The sequence below is a fragment of the Silurus aristotelis genome (assembly GCF_946808225.1).
Source record: "Silurus aristotelis genome assembly, chromosome: 29".
Lineage (NCBI taxonomy): Eukaryota > Metazoa > Chordata > Actinopteri > Siluriformes > Siluridae > Silurus > Silurus aristotelis.
In genome coordinates this window covers 5,248,901-5,265,249 of record NC_139602.1, presented here as the reverse complement: position 1 = coordinate 5,265,249, position 16,349 = coordinate 5,248,901, and the positions used below count along the sequence as shown (strand labels likewise).

Below are 16,349 nucleotides of genomic sequence, written 5' to 3'. Positions count from 1 at the left end.
TACAGAGATAAAGCGGTTATAAGGTTGTATAAAAGAATGTGTACGTTTGGTGCCTATAATCGTTTATCCCTGATGCTCGGGCCAGTTTTGACTGTGGCAAGGAAAAAATCTCCAGGAGATAGCATGAGGTCGAGAGGAACCAAACTCAAAAGGGAACCCATCCTAATATGGGTGGCACTGAGTGTCTTTTCATTGCAGTTCCATTGTGGAGGTGGGCAGTAATAGGTGCTTAAATAAACAATATGCAACCCGTTGTCCTGAGCCATTGTAGTAGATCAGACACATACGCTAGACAGTAAGAAACTATTTAGGTATCTGGATCTCATGTACATATAAATTAAACTGGTAAATAAGTCATTATTACTTATCAAGATGTTGCAATGCAATACATGATTGTAACACTAGTTAGCAATACATCACAATATGAAATATTATTGCTAAGCAGATTGCTAGCAGCCCATTTCACGAACACAAATCAATAAAAATAGAGGAAGGTCAAGTTGAAAAACCCAAACTAGCAGTGGGAAATGTTCTAAATTAAGTGGTTAATCTCTGCTTTTCTATTAAGATAGTAAGCGATGTAGCTACTTCAACTACTTCCCTCGTAATAAAAGAATCAAAACCTCTGAAAAAAACATCTGAGAGCTGTGAAAAGCTAAACACGAGCAGACGCAAAATATACAGACATATGGAGGCACAGACAGGGACAAAACACGCACACACACACACACACACACACACACACACACACACACACACACACACACACACGCGTGTCTGCTTAGAGGCAGCTGGGCTATAACCGGGCTAACCGTGAAATCTTTTACTCCCACAATACAATGGGGCAGTTGTGTGGTGCATGCTGGGAGGTGGTCTCCATGACAATAGACCCTGAGTGGCAGCAGCTGCACGTGGTTTAGCCTGAATTTTATACACAGAGACGTTCACACACGTACACATGCTACACCACAGGGTGTCTAAGCAGCTGCTGCTACACTCTGTGTGTGTTTATGTGTGTGTGCGTGAGAGTGAGTGTGTGCCAGAGGGCCCTAAACTCAAATAAAGAGAGAGCTAATCTATAATCAATAATCAGCAATTATCAGATCACGTTAGCTCTGTCTTGTGGCAGGTGTGTGTGTGTGTGTGTGTGTGTGTGTGTGTGTGTGTGTGTGTGTGTGTGTGTGTGTGTGTGTGCTTTGCGTTTCAGTATCATATAGCAAAGGCTCAAGGCTGACGTTAATTATATTACCAGGATCTTTGTATCCGACATGCCACTACTACCTCAGGTACGAGGGCTGAGTCTAACTTGGGTTTATGTTGTGTGGTTGAATTGAGGTCCATCCTAATAAAGGGCAGCTAAAGTCAAAGGGCAAAGGTCATCTATATAGCATCTGTGTTAGCATGTTAGCTTGCTGTAGGCGCTAAGGTTGTGTTTGCCCTTTCACATATTTGGACCCTAATAAAACACAATTTATTTTGACTGTGTGAATTCAGAGTCTTAACCTGAATTAACCTCAGTGCTGCTGAGAAGATTCAAGACCATGTTTATTAAAAGAAAAGCAAAAGAACCCAAACTCCCCAACAGAACACAGTCCGTAAAAGCGTTGTTAGATGTGTTGCGTCTCGTCTCCGACCTTTAAGTCTGTAATTTTATTCCTCGTCTATCTCTTACATTAGTAGAGTAACAGTATCCAGGAGTAGTAATGTAAGTAGATGCAAATGATGTAATAGTAAAAATTCAAAAACGAATAAAATAAAATTGAATAGTATAAAAAATTTTGACAAATAGTAGTATTAAGTAGTAAAAACAATCTAGCAAAATAGTAGAAGAACCAATAGAAGTATTAAATACTTGTAAGTTAGAAGTAATACAAAGTAGTAGTGGTAGTAACCAGATAACAGAAGCTAATAGTAGTAAACACACAGCTAGAATTAAGTTCATTAATTAAGTAATAGTAACTGGTTTTACACACATTTTTGTAGTAGGTTTTTTTTTTTTTTTGAGGTCCTTCAATGAATATAATTAATAATGTAGATAATTCATGCTATTATGTGAGACCTTCAACCCAAACCTACAATTTATTTTTGTAAGGACTTGGAGACTGTGAGGAAATTCAACACATACCTCTGACTTTTCAGTCCTAAAACATGGAAAACGATTAAGGGGTGAATGAAAATGATTAGTTTTGTCAGATCTGTGTGTGTGTGTGTGTGTGTGTGTGTGTGTGTGTGTGTGTGTGTGTGTGTGTGTAGAGATCATCATGTCTTGTGACCTTCCAATCAGAGAGGGCAAAACCATGGATTTGTTCCAATTCATATTTAATAATCAGCTCACGCTCTCACGCCAGGAGCACTGTTATCCTAAGACACACACACACACACACACACACACACACACACACACACACACACACACACACACACACATTCACACACACACACACACACACACACAGATTTGCAGAGGCCATGGCTTATGCTTTTACTGATACTTATCAGCACTTAATATTAGCAGCGGAAACATTCACTTTTTTTTTTACTTTTGAACTGTGTTTGTGTGTGTGTGTGTGTGTGTGTGTGTGTGTGTGTGTGTGTGTGTGTGTGTGTGTGTGTGTGTGTGTGTGTGTGTGCAAAAACCGTTTCATGCAAGTAAGTTGACCTTTTGAGATTTTTTCCCATAATAATTTCGTTGATTGCGGCTTGTTTGTCTAGCAGTGAATTAGACTGTGTGTGTGTGTGTGTGTGTGTGTTTGTGTGTGTGTGTGTGTGTGTGTGTGTGTCTGTGTGTTTTCCTTTCTGTCTGTTACTCTGGTGGTCATGTGACAGTGTATACTGCAAGGCCATGTGTGGGTGGCTGAAAGGGTTGGGTCTATGCTTGTTGCCCTCGGTTACAGCTGTCCACCTGCCAATCACATGTCAGTGTGTAACTTAGTAAGTGTGTGTGTGTGTGTGTGTGTGTGTGTGTGTGTGTGTGTGTGTGTGTGTGTGTGTGTGTGTGTGTATATGTATGTATGTGTGTGGCAGCACCGTGTGACAGAATAATTATGATGCTAGCTGCAGGCTATCACAAGCCCATAACAGACATTTATCGATCGTTTGACGGAGGGAATTTATCAATGTCCAGACTCCATTTCTCTCTCTCTTACACACACACACACACCCACACACACACACACACACACACACACACACACACACACACATACACATACACAGAGTTAACATTGTCTGACCCTTCTATCAAGAGATGGATGGGGGCTGAAATAAGACTTTATTGGAAAGCATGACTTTTCTGAAGTTCTGACTGAACTGACAGTTTGTGTGTGTGTGTGTGTGTGTGTGTGTGTGTGTGTGTGTGTGTGTGTGTGTGTGTGTGTGTGTGTGTGTGTGTGTGTGTGTGTGTGTGTGTGTGTGTGTGTTTTCTAAGTTTCTTTGAAACCTCAGAAAGGCCTTTCCCATGTCTATCCACCACACTAAAGCCACACACTAATCAGCTGTCAATCATCCATCATCTCAGAGTCTTTTCCCTTTCCTGAAGCCGGAGTTTCTGGACCTTAAACAGCAAAAAACTGAACGTCTTATATTTCTGCACTGTTTCAAATCCAGTTAAAATTAACGTTGTGGGTTTTAGAATCCAAACTGCTACAACAAAGTTTGAGGCACACAATTGTATAGAAAGTCTTCGGGTCCTGTGGCATGACATTTTCCCTTCACTTGAACTAAGAGACATAAACCTGTTCCAGCATGACAATACCCCTCTGCATAAAACCAGTAAATCTCCATTAGGATATGTGTTGGAAGTGTTTGGAAGATCTCCTGCTGTAGAACTTAAACCCTACTGAATCTTTAGGATGAACGTGAAAGCTGACTGCACCCCAGTCCTTCTCACCTCACTTTCATCAGTCCCTGATTTTACTAACATCCTTGTGTCTGAATGAATCTCCACAAGCACAATCCAGTTTGGTCATGCTGGTATTTGAACTTGTGAACTTCAGATCCAGAGTCCAATGCCTTAACCACTGAGCTACCACCTCCCATAACAGGAAATGGGGACTAATTGTAGAATAGGATGTTCAAAAAGTACATACCAATCTTATAGTCCACAAACTTTAATTCTATTTGATGCTGATAAAGAAAAAAACACCACAGATTAAAGTGAGCATGAAGGCAGCTTACTAATGTATGATATGCTGTGGCATCAAAAAGTTTTGAGATTTGTTTTGTAACACACCAACAGATGGCAGCAAAAGCCTGCACGCACGGTCACATGGAGCACCGACCTTCAGAAGTCACTGTGTACATCGTGAGCTGTGAAACTGGTGCTATTTTGACCACGTGCATTACCACATCTGCTTTTGAACACGTGTGCTCTCTGTTTAGTGAGCTCTCCTCACACCTATCACCGAAAACAACATAAACTAATTTCCTCACCCACTTCAGACCCTCTTCCTAAAGATGAAGATCCAGCTTAAAGGTCTACGTTTTGACTCCATTGGGGAGATTAGCACGAATTGCAAAAGGTACACATTCCAGAAGTGGCATGGACGATTGGAGCGCTGTATTGCTGTGCAAGGGTATAAAGTAATGTTTATTCCCGGTTAAGGAGACTTTTATTTAGCATTTAGGGAAAAGGGGTCTCCAGTTTCAGACATAATGCTGTAATTGTAATTCCTCTGCCATTTTTAGCGAACAATGATTTGTTTTAGTAGCATGACAATGGTTTCTTTTACTCAAGTAAAAAAAAGGGGAGAGATTGACTGCTGTTTGAGGTGCTGTAACATACAGTAAGAACAGGAACTTACTCGGCTCATGGATTTTCATCTACAAAACATCCAGGAGAAAAGTTAGGTCCTATTCTCCCTTATCTCACAGCAGCTATAAGATCATTTGTTCTCTCACCTTTTTCTCACTTGAATATAAACATTTAACAACAGGATACAAGCATGACACGTCATTCTTTAATAAATAATAGTTAAATAATATGCCGGCATAGGGAAGTTATTTAATTTGTTGTGGCTACAGGATTTCCACTAAATCAGTGATTATTTCATGATGTGTAGATTTAATTCTGCTCGTTAGTGTATGATGTTATTAGGCTGAGACAGGAAACAAACAAGGTTTCTTCTAAAATTATTTGACCTCAGTGATGCCTACGGGACTCGAGACCACCCACAGGACGAATCTCAAAAGAAACACACACATGCACATAGACGCATTCTCTTACATTCATGCATGGAAATTCACTGTCAGGGGAAATGTGTAATGAACACACACACACACGGTTGCAAAAAATAAAAATAATAATAAAATAGAACCTAATGAGAAATGTGTGTTTTTTAACAAACCTGTGTGTGAATCCTGGTGTGAAGCACACACACACACACACACACACATACACACACACACACACACACACACAAACACACAGACTGTGTTACTTGTCAGACGTGTCAGGTTCATAAACTCCCCAGTGATTCATATTTATTTAAATAATGTATATCAGTTTGGTTTAGCTGAATCTTTAAATAACCGAGCAGAACACCGACTCGCTCCGTTGCCTAAACGACTCTGCTCATCTTCCATTCCCTTAATGAGGCCAGAGGTAATTAGAGCAAGTTTTAATCGCGCTTTAACATGATTACGTCTTGATAGTAGAAGAATTGTGTGCAAGTGTGTGTGTTCGTCTGTAAGTGTGTGCCAGTTACATTATGAACAAAATCCATAACTGTAAGTGCACACACGTCTGCACGAGGTTAATATTTAGAACATTAGTGCCCAAACCTTGGGGCAGAACACTGGGAGTTTACATAGGATTAACACTTTTTTTTAGATGGTGATATTTTTGAAGGGAGGAAAAGAGAGAATAAGGAGGAGAGAGTTAAACAGAATGAAGCGTGAGGGGAAACCAAACATGGTTTTTCGATACAGAACACTGCAGTGACAGTTGCAGTGCAGACAAATTTCACTCTGTCAGATGTTGAAATTCATTGTTTCGTTTTATACTGGTTACACACTCCTTCACTAAAGACTTACGGCCTTGTATGTTAAAGGTGTGGAGGTTTTGATGTTACAACAATTTCTCATGTGACTTTTATTAATAGCTTATTACATCTGTCATAATAACTAATAATATTAACAATCAAAATTAAAATGCATACTCAGCTAAACTAAGCTAGTTCACTAACACTAGCTCTATTTTGTATTGTTTAGCTGGATAATGCTAGTTCACAAACTACACCAGGTTTGGTTTTATTTTACAAAATAATAACGAGCTATTGTTTTTACTAAAAAAACAACCTGTTCGCTGATTCAATAACATCAAGATTATTTTTGTTATTAGGCAAGCAGACCAGTGTTATAGATATTGTTTTTTTCATCATTTGAAGGGAATGGCAGAAGAAAAAAACCTAATAAAATAAATTTTTAAAGAAGAATCATACAAATTTCATATATATATATATATATATATATATATATATATATATATATATATATGTATATATATATATATATATATATATATATATATATATATATATATATATATACAGTGAGGAAAATAAGTATTTGAACACCCTGCTATTTTGCAGGTTCTCCCACTTAGAAATCATGGAGGGGTCTGAAATTGTCATCGTAGGTGCATGTCCACTGTGAGAGACATAATCTAAAAAAAGAAAAAAAATCCAGAAATCACTATATATGATTTTTTAACTATTTATTTGTATGATGCAGCTGCAAATAAGTATTTGAACACCTGAGAAAGTCAATGTTAATATTTGGTACAGTAGCCTTTGTTTGCAATTACAGAGGTCAAACGTTCCCTGTAGTTTTTCACCAGGTTTGCACACACTGCAGGAGGGATTTTGGCAGAGTTTGAGCTCCCTCCAAAGATTCTCTATTGGGTTTAGGTCTGGAGACTGGCTAGGCCACACCAGAACCTTGATATGCTTCTTACAGAGCCACTCCTTGGTTATCCTGGCTGTGTGTTTCGGGTCATTGTCATGTTGAAAGACCCAGCCTCGACCCATCTTCAATGCTCTAACTGAGGGAAGGAGGTTGTTCCCCAAAATCTCGCAATACATGGCCCCGGTCATCCTCTCCTTAATACAGTGCAGTCGCCCTGTCCCATGTGCAGAAAAACACCCCCAAAGCATGATGATACCACCCCCATGCTTCACAGTAGGGATGGTGTTCTTGGGATGGTACTCATCATTCTTCTTCCTCCGAACACGTTTAGTGGAATTATGACCCAAAAGTTCTATTTTGGTCTCATCTGACCACATGACTTTCTTCCATGACTCCTCTGGATCATCCAAATGGTCATTGGCAAACTTAAGACGTGCCTGGACATGTGCTGGTTTAAGCAGGGGAACCTTCCGTGCCATGCATGATTTCAAACCATGACGTCTTAGTGTATTACCAACAGTAACCTTGGAAACGGTGGTCCCAGCTCTTTTCAGGTCATTGACCAGCTCCTTCCGTGTAGTTCCATTGAGACCCCACGAGGTGAGATCTTGCATTTCTTCTTCCATTTTCTAATGATTGCTCCAACAGTGGACCTTTTTTCACCAAGCTGCTTGGCAATTTCCCCGTAGCCCTTTCCAGCCTTGTGGAGGTGAACAATTTTGTCTCTAGTGTCTTTGGACAGCTCTTTGGTCTTGGCCATGTTAGTAGTTGGATTCTTACTGATTGTATGGGGTGGACGGGTGTCTTTATGCAGCTAACGACCTCAAACATGTGAATCTAATTTAGGATAATAAATGTAGTGGAGGTGGACATTTTAAAGGCAGACTAACAGGTCTTTGAGGGTCAGAATTCTAGCTGATAGACAGGTGTTCAAATACTTATTTGCAGCTGTATCATACAAATAAATAGTTAAAAAATCATATATAGTGATTTCTGGATTTTTTTTCTTTTTTTAGATTATGTCTCTCACAGTGGACATGCACCTACGATGACAATTTCAGACCCCTCCATGATTTCTAAGTGGGAGAACTTGCAAAATAGCAGGGTGTTCAAATACTTATTTTCCTCACTGTATATATAAAGGAATATCAATGCAGAAAAACGTTGTTATGCTCTGAAATTGTGAAATTGTAAAATTGTGAAATTGTGAAAGAAAGAAAGAAAGAAAGAAAGAAAGAAAGAAAGAAAGAAAGAAAGAAAGAAAGAAAGAAAGAAAGAAAGAAAGAAAGAAAGAAAAAAAGAGTCCAAGCTGTGTTAGTGTGTTGAGGAGTCGTGCTGTGTTCAAGCTCAGATCAAGTGTTAGCAAAAATGCAAGTATGAGTTTCCTGTTCACACCCAGCTGAACTAAGTTAATCAGCTCATTAATGAAGCCTTGATGAGGTAAAAAAAAAAAAAAATGTGTGTGTGTGTGTGTGTGTGTGTGTGTGTGTGTGTGTGTGTGTGTGTGTGTGTGTGTGTGTGTGTGTGTGTGTGTAAAAGAGATTGTGGGGAAACACTGAGCTATGTGATAAGATGTAGGACAACACTGACATCTAGTGGTGAGACAGAGATGCCATAATGCCCAATATATCCATCCGTCCATCCGTCCATCCAGCAATATATCAGTCCATCCAGTCATCTATCCTTCCATCAATCAGTATATTTATCCATCTACAAATATGTCCATTTGTCCATCATCCATCCATTTACTCACCTGTAAAACCATGCATTCGGGCAGATAGTTAAAATAATTGAAAAATCCATTATCTATCTGTTCATTAAGCTCTGTTTATCCAAATGTTTATAAAAACACACACAATCTAAAGGCCCTTGAGCAAAGCCCTTAACCCTCTGTGCTCCAGGGCCACTGTATTATAGTTGACCCTGCGCTCTGAATCTAGCTTCCTAACGCTGCTGGTATATGCAATGAAATAATTTCACTATGCTGTAATGTACATGTGACAAGTATGATGTCTACTCATCCATCTATATAAAACAGGAGGTAGTAAAGTGTATTAATTCCTCCTTCAAGCTATACATATAAATGATTAAAAACATAAAACTGCAATCAAGAAGTGACTGAAGTTACTGCCTACATGTTGTCCTCCATCCATTCACTCATCCATCCATTCATTCATCAATCCATCCATCTGTCTATCTATCCATTCATTCATCTATCCATCCATCCACCCATCCATCCATTCATCAATTCATCCATATATCGATCTGGATATCCGTCCATCCATCCATCCGCCCATCTGTCTATCCACTAATGTGCCAGCGTGCTCATGTTATATTTTCAAATTATTTACTTATATATCTGTAAGCATATTACGTATTTTACTAAGTAATTGCATTCATCCAAAAGCTCTGTCTATCCATCCATTCATCCATCCATCCATCCATCCATCTGTATACTGTATATAGTAGGTAATATATTGTATTGAGTTCATCCTAATATATGAAAATATAAATATATAAAAAATATGACTAAATATATAAAACTGCTTATATAAAACCAGAAAGTGATTGCAGTCAATCATTTATCCAGTCGTTTATTCACTCATCCATCATTTCCATTCACACACAAATTATTTATATGTATTTCATGTATAAAACAGGGAACAGTAAGTAGTCAACTTAAAGTAACTGCATCCTTCTTGCCATGCACCTGGCCATCTATCTACTCATCTATCCATCCATACATCCACACATAGATCAAGATATCCTTCAAATCCTTAAAACTCCTCTATAAATCCGCACTACTCTGCTCTGAATGGGATGAAGGCCATGCAGCACTGTCTGGTCCAGTTGTGCTGAAGATTGTAACTGTATTATTGATTAATGGAAATGATCAAATGTGTATGAAAATGATTGTTTGTGTGTGTGTGAGTGTGTGTGTGTGTGGGGGGGGGTGCATTTTGTGCATTTTGTATGTGTCAAAATTTCGGAAAGAGTGTGACAGTGGGAAGAAAAAAGTGTGGGATGTTCAGGTGTAGCCTCGGACAGAGCACACACAAACACACAATGTTTCCCTGCTCAGATCCTGCAGCCCTCAGGCCCGTCCTGCTAAAGAGAAGTAATTTAGCTTATCTTATCCTTTAGACCTCCCAGCTGCTTTTTGATTCGCCCTCCTCCCTTCCCCGAGCTCGCGCGCTCCTCATTTAGCCCAACAAAGATCGTCCTCAGAGATTGACCTTGGTTTCGCCTGCGGCCTCAGGCCCTCGCGCCACTAACTAGATAACACACTTTATCAGCGAGAGGGAAATCATTGGGCGAGCGCAGTGCTGATAGTAGCATCAATCCAGGCCTGACACAGCTCGGGTCAACCATTTATCTCCCATGATGCCCCGGGGCCACGAGCACGCCATCTTGCTTGGCTACATCCCTTTTTTTTTAATAACCTTGGCCATGTTACTTTTTTCTCAGTGTGCTTTCCTTTCTAATCTGCTATAAAGCTGTGTGTGTGTGTGTGTGTGTGTGTGTGTGTGTGTGTGTGTGTGTGTGTGTGTGTGTGTGTGTGTGTGTGTGTGTGTGTGTGTGTGTGTGTGATCTAAACAGAAGTAACAAAGGTGAACTGATCTAGCAAGATCACATTGGCCTTTGTGTCTCTGGCTGTTTGGGAAAACACACACACATACACACACACACACACACACACACACACACACACACACACACACACACAAATCTTCATTCCTACAGCAACAAAAATAATATTTTGATGTATTGATTTGGAATATCTTTTGCTGCATATGTTTGTGTATCAGAGCACTGGTAATGTGTGTATAGTTTATTTCCCAGTATAAAGTCTCTTACCTTCTGTAGCCACCTGTCTGGATTGAGACAGAGTTAGAGCCTGGGCTCTGGGGTCATGTGACTAATCATGCTGCCGCCATGTTTTCTTTCTTTACTCCTTTCTCTAACTAATCAGTGCATGTATCATATGCATAACTCAGTTTTGGAGACATTACATATAAATGAGTATTATATTGATTATATTAATACACTTTCACAAGTGTGGTTATGTCGATGTCCCTATAACAAAAATATGCTTCAGAAGAACATGGAGGATGTCGAGTTTCTTCATTTTATGCCTCTATTTATATTTTTCTGGTCGTAAAATTTACTTCACACACAAAACAAGAACAACAAAAGAGAAATTTGCAGTCCACTTTTTAGTTGATGAATTCTTCAAAGTCCATATACAGAAAAAAAAGAAAATGCCCATAAAGCCAAACACGGAGAACTTTCATAAATACAAATAAAATTAGTTTACAGGATTTCTAAAGGAGTTTGTGATGTTTGTGTTACTTGCTGTTGTTGCTTAAAAAATGCAACTTCCATTAGAACGCTCCACTATGAACTATTTATTGTCTGTGTTTTAGTGAGTACTGGGGGAACACATTGTAGACACAACTGTATTTTTAAATATAAGGTAGTATAATTAGTAATGACCAGACACAACAAGACCAACAGATATAATGGAGCAGTCAAGTCTTCAAGCGTGTCCAACACCTGTGTAACATTCCAGCATTGAGTGATACACTCTTTATAGATTCTCTGCTCTGATAGACTTGTGAATCAATATGAAAAGCACACTACTTGTTCTCAAAAAAACTTACTGTGACCAGGTTATTAGATAAACCATTACAAAATGGAGAATACAAAGAAAAATATGATGATGCAACAGCTATACATAGCCTGGAGCCAAGACACAAAACTTGCTGTGCTCTCGGTGTAGATGAAATGTCAGAGTCTCCGTATGCTGTTCTCATTATGGGGTAAGTGACAGTTAAAGCTTTGGGTTACTGGTCGGGGATTCAAGCACCAGTACTGCCAGTCTGCGACCCTGGGGCTGTGTAATGGGTGACTGTACACTCTAACCCCACCTTCCTAACCAGCTTGGATATGCAAAGAAAGAAATAATTTTACTGTGCTGCAGTGTATATTTGACAAATAAATGCATCTATCTATCTATCTATCTATCTATCTATCTATCTATCTATCTATCTATCTATCTATCTATCTATCTATCTATCTATCTATCTATCTATCTATCTATCTATCATGGCCATCTATGAGCTCATGTATGTGGAAGATGGCAGATATCACTTTCATCAGGCTGTACTCTGTTCTGTTTAATTTAGTGCTTTATACTTTTCGCATGTACATTACAGCTAAAATCTTTGTACTATTGTACATTTTGTCTGCGTCTTTTACAAACTCGAGAAAAGTTTCACTTTAAAAACTGTTTTCGAAAAAATACGCACTCGAGATCGGCCATCATTGAATATGCTGTAGCTTTCGGCTTCGCCCGTAATAGTAGCACGACTCCACAGTTCATTACTGCCTCATAGCTCCAGTGTGAAATTAAAGAAACAGAAGTCAGACACTAAACATGTTTTGTCTGACTGATTACGTTTGTGTAAATGTGATTTTTCTGGCCCCTCTGAGAGGTTCCTTTAATAACAGATCTTTCTCAGTAATAAAAAATTAGTGTAACAGTTATGCGCTTAGAATCATAATCACCTTTCTGTGTCATTTCCATATTCTGACACCTCATTGACCAGGAGGAATAATAACCACTGGGGTGTGTTTGTCTGTGCATATGTGTATCGCTCATTTTGATTGGCTGCTGAGATAACAGACACTTCATCATGGGCTGATGTTGCTATAGAGATGCTCTCGGAATCGCAAAGGATGAATGCTGTAGGGAAGAAGGAGAGGGAGAGAAAGAGAGAGAGAGAGAGAGAGAGAGAGAGAGAGAGAGAGAGAGAGAGAGAGAGAGAGAGAGAGAGAGAGAGAGAAAGGGTAGTGAAAAAGAGAAGAGAGAGATGAGGTTAAATGGTGTCTCATCAATCTTAATGAAATGCAATTATTTCTGGCCGTATTAATCATCTCTGTGCGTTTGCTGCTGGCCAGTGCACTTCCTCATCCGTCACTCTCTCCATCTCTCACTCTGATTCGTTTTTTTTTTTTGCTGCAGTTGTTTGTTTTACCCAGGGTCGTTTTTCTGTTGCTCCTGTCCCATCAGGGCCCTGTCTCTTCATTTGCTGTGCCACTTTAAGATGAGTGTGTGTGTGTGTGTGTGTGTGTGTGTGTGTGTGTGTGTGTGTGTGTGTGTGTGTGTGTGTGTGTGTGTGTGTGTGTGTGTGTGTGTGTGTGTGTGTGTGTGTGTGTGTGCCTTTAGTAACCCTGTGAGCATAGCCCAGAGTTGTGGGATTGATGGACACCATAACTGATTGGGTGCATCACGTTCAAAGCCAATCAATTAACTCTTTGTTTGTGTTGTTGCTGCTGTTGCCATTACGTTATCTGATTAATACACTTCTGAATATTCATAAGGATCCTGAATGATTCAGTTCATTGTCATGCCTTGTTGTTTACGTGTGCTGCTGTTCAGTTGGTGGAAAATCAGCCTTCAACCCACAAGATGTGGATGCATTAATTACACCAACAAATATATCACTCATATCCTGCCTCGTTTGTAAGTAGATTTAATTAAACACACTTACGATTAGGTACTAATAACTTATAATATATAACATTTCTTTATTCTCTCCTACTCTCTGTATCTCTCTTTCGCTCTCTCCGACCTGTCATTCATGTTCCCACATTTACTGGCATTTTTCTCTTCCACTGCTCTGGACCTGGAGAACCTCCAGTCCAGAATGAAGCCCCCTCTCCAGCACACACCTCAGGCTTAGCACTTTATTAGCAGATCAGTTGAAGTAAGTGTGTTTGGAGTAAATAAACCACTAATCTTAAGAAATGTAGAAAATATTTACCGCCACCTGGTGGAAATACTGTGTCATGAAATGGTAAAAAGACAAAAGTTTGCTAAAATGGATATTTAGTTGTATTGGGGATAAATAAGTGTGAAAATCTCACCAGAATCATCTCTCAGAGCACCTACTTATTTGTTATTTATATATTTCTTAATCAATTACCTTGCATGTTAACCGGTTTAAACTTGTTCATACAGGTTGTCCAACAACCTTTGTATTAAAGATTGTTGTAAATGTTGTAAACCATTTTTATGTCAATGTAATATTGTGGATTTCTTATTTTATGTTATTTTATTTCACTTTACGTTATTTATTTATTTTCCTTCCCAATGCCTTCAGGTGTGGTGTTAAATCGTATCATACTGAAACATTTTGGCATTTGTTTATTACACAGTGCAAAAAGTATTCACAGTGAAACCATCTTAACCCTCTGCATCACTACCAGACACAGTGGATCCTCTACAGATCGCGTACTGCCAGAACCGTTCTACTGAGGACGCCATTGCTCATCTCCTCCACACTACGATGAGCCACCTGGACTACAGAAAAGGGAATTATACAAAGATGTTGTTTGTGGACTACAGTTTAGCATTTAACACAATAATTCCCTCCACACTCACCTCTAAGTTGGAGGTCCTGGGACTCAGCCTGCCGCTGTGCCAATCTCTAACTTCCAGACAGACAGACCACAAGCTGTATGGGTTGTTAAACACACCTCATCCACCCTCCCTCTCAGCACTGGAGCTCCCCAGGGTTGTGTTCTGAGCTGTACTCACTGTACACATACGACTGTGTGGCCACTTCCAACTCCACCACCATCATCAAGTTTGCTGAAGACACTATTGTGGTGGGCCTGATCTCCAACAACGACGAGATGGCCTACCTACAGGAGGTTAAAAACCTGGAGAGATGGTGTCAGGAGAACAACCTTCTCCTGAACGTCAGCAAGACTAAGGAGTTGATAAGCAGGAGCGGTCATACCAACCGCTAAACATCAACGGGACCCCAGTGGAGAGAGTGGACAGTTTCCGGTACCTAGGTGTTTACATCACACAGGTGTTCCTGTCACACCAACACCTTGGTGAAGAAGCCCGGCAGTGTCTTTACCATCTGAGACTCTTAAGGGACTTTAAACTTCCCTCTCGGGTGCTAAAGACTTTCTACACCTGCACCATTGAGAGCGTTCTGACGGGTAGCATCACTTCTTGTTTGGGAACAGCACCATGCAGGACAGGCGAGCCCTCCAGAGGGTGGTGCACTCAGGTGAATGTACCATCCACACTGAGCTCCCTAACCTGCAGGACATCTACAGCACGCGGTGCCGGACCAGAGCCAGGAAGATTATAAAGGACCTCAGCCATCCCAATAATGGACTCTTTTCTTTGTTGAGTTCAGGGAAACCCTTCCGCTCCCTGAAAGTGAACACAGAGATAATGGGGAGGAGCTTCTTCCCGCAGGCCATTCAGAGTTTAAACCAGGAAATACCCAGGACCTAGAACTAGTCCATTCTCTCCATTGCCACCCTTTTCTGCAAATATTTTTCTTTTCGCACCATGACACTTTAATCTCTGGACTGTCACTTTAACTGTGGACTTGCACAGCACAGTGCACTTTATACCACACCATACCGCACATGGTCACTTTATACCACACATTTACATTTACATTTACATTTGCGGCATTTAGCAGACGCCCTTATCCAGAGCGACGTACAAAAGTGCTTTGTACCACACCGCACACGGACCGCACACGGTCACTTTATACCACACCACACACAGTCACTTTATACCACACCGCACACGGTCACTTTATACCACACCGCACACGGTCACTTTATACCACACCGCACACGGTCACTTTATACCACACCACACACGGTCACTTTATACCACACCGCACACGGTCACTTTATACCACACCACACACAGTCACTTTATACCACACCGCACACGGTCACTTTATACCACACCACACCGCACATGGTCACTTTATACCACACCATACCGCACATGGTCACTTTATACCACACCATACCCCACACGGTCACTTTAAGGACAATCACATCAACCACCTAATGTGATTATTGTTTACTGTCATAAGTATACCTTGTATATACACTTTTCCTCATATATATCTTTATATATTTTACATCTTAGTTTATACTCTTTATTTATCTGCCTTCTTTTTCCTTGTTTTATTTTTCTCCCCATCCTATTCCCTAATGCCGGACAGTCACCGCATGTCGTACTCTGTATGTATGTGTATGTGACAAATAAAATTTTATTTGATTTGATTAACTCTAACCCCCTTAACCCTAACCCCCTAACCTAAACCCCCTTATTCATAACCCCCTTAACCCTAACCTCCTAACTCTAACCCCCCAACCATAACCCCCTAACTCTAACCACCTAACTCTAACCCCTTAACTCTAACCCACTAACCCCTTAACTCTAACCCCCAAACCCCGTAACTCTAACCCCTTAACTGTAAACCCCTTACCCCCTAACTCTAACCCCTTAACCCCCTAACTCTAACCCCCTAACTCTAACCCTTTAACTCTAACCCATTAACTCTAACCTCCTAACTCTAACCCCCTAACCTTAACCCTAACCC

At 40.1% G+C, this 16,349-nt stretch overlaps 1 protein-coding gene across 1 annotated transcript in view; it reads right to left on the bottom strand.

The window, feature by feature from the left end:
• LOC310722600 (uncharacterized protein) overlaps positions 1-16,349 on the bottom strand; it is a 1,041,764-nt gene that overhangs the window by 854,282 nt on the left and 171,133 nt on the right. The window lies entirely within an intron of this gene.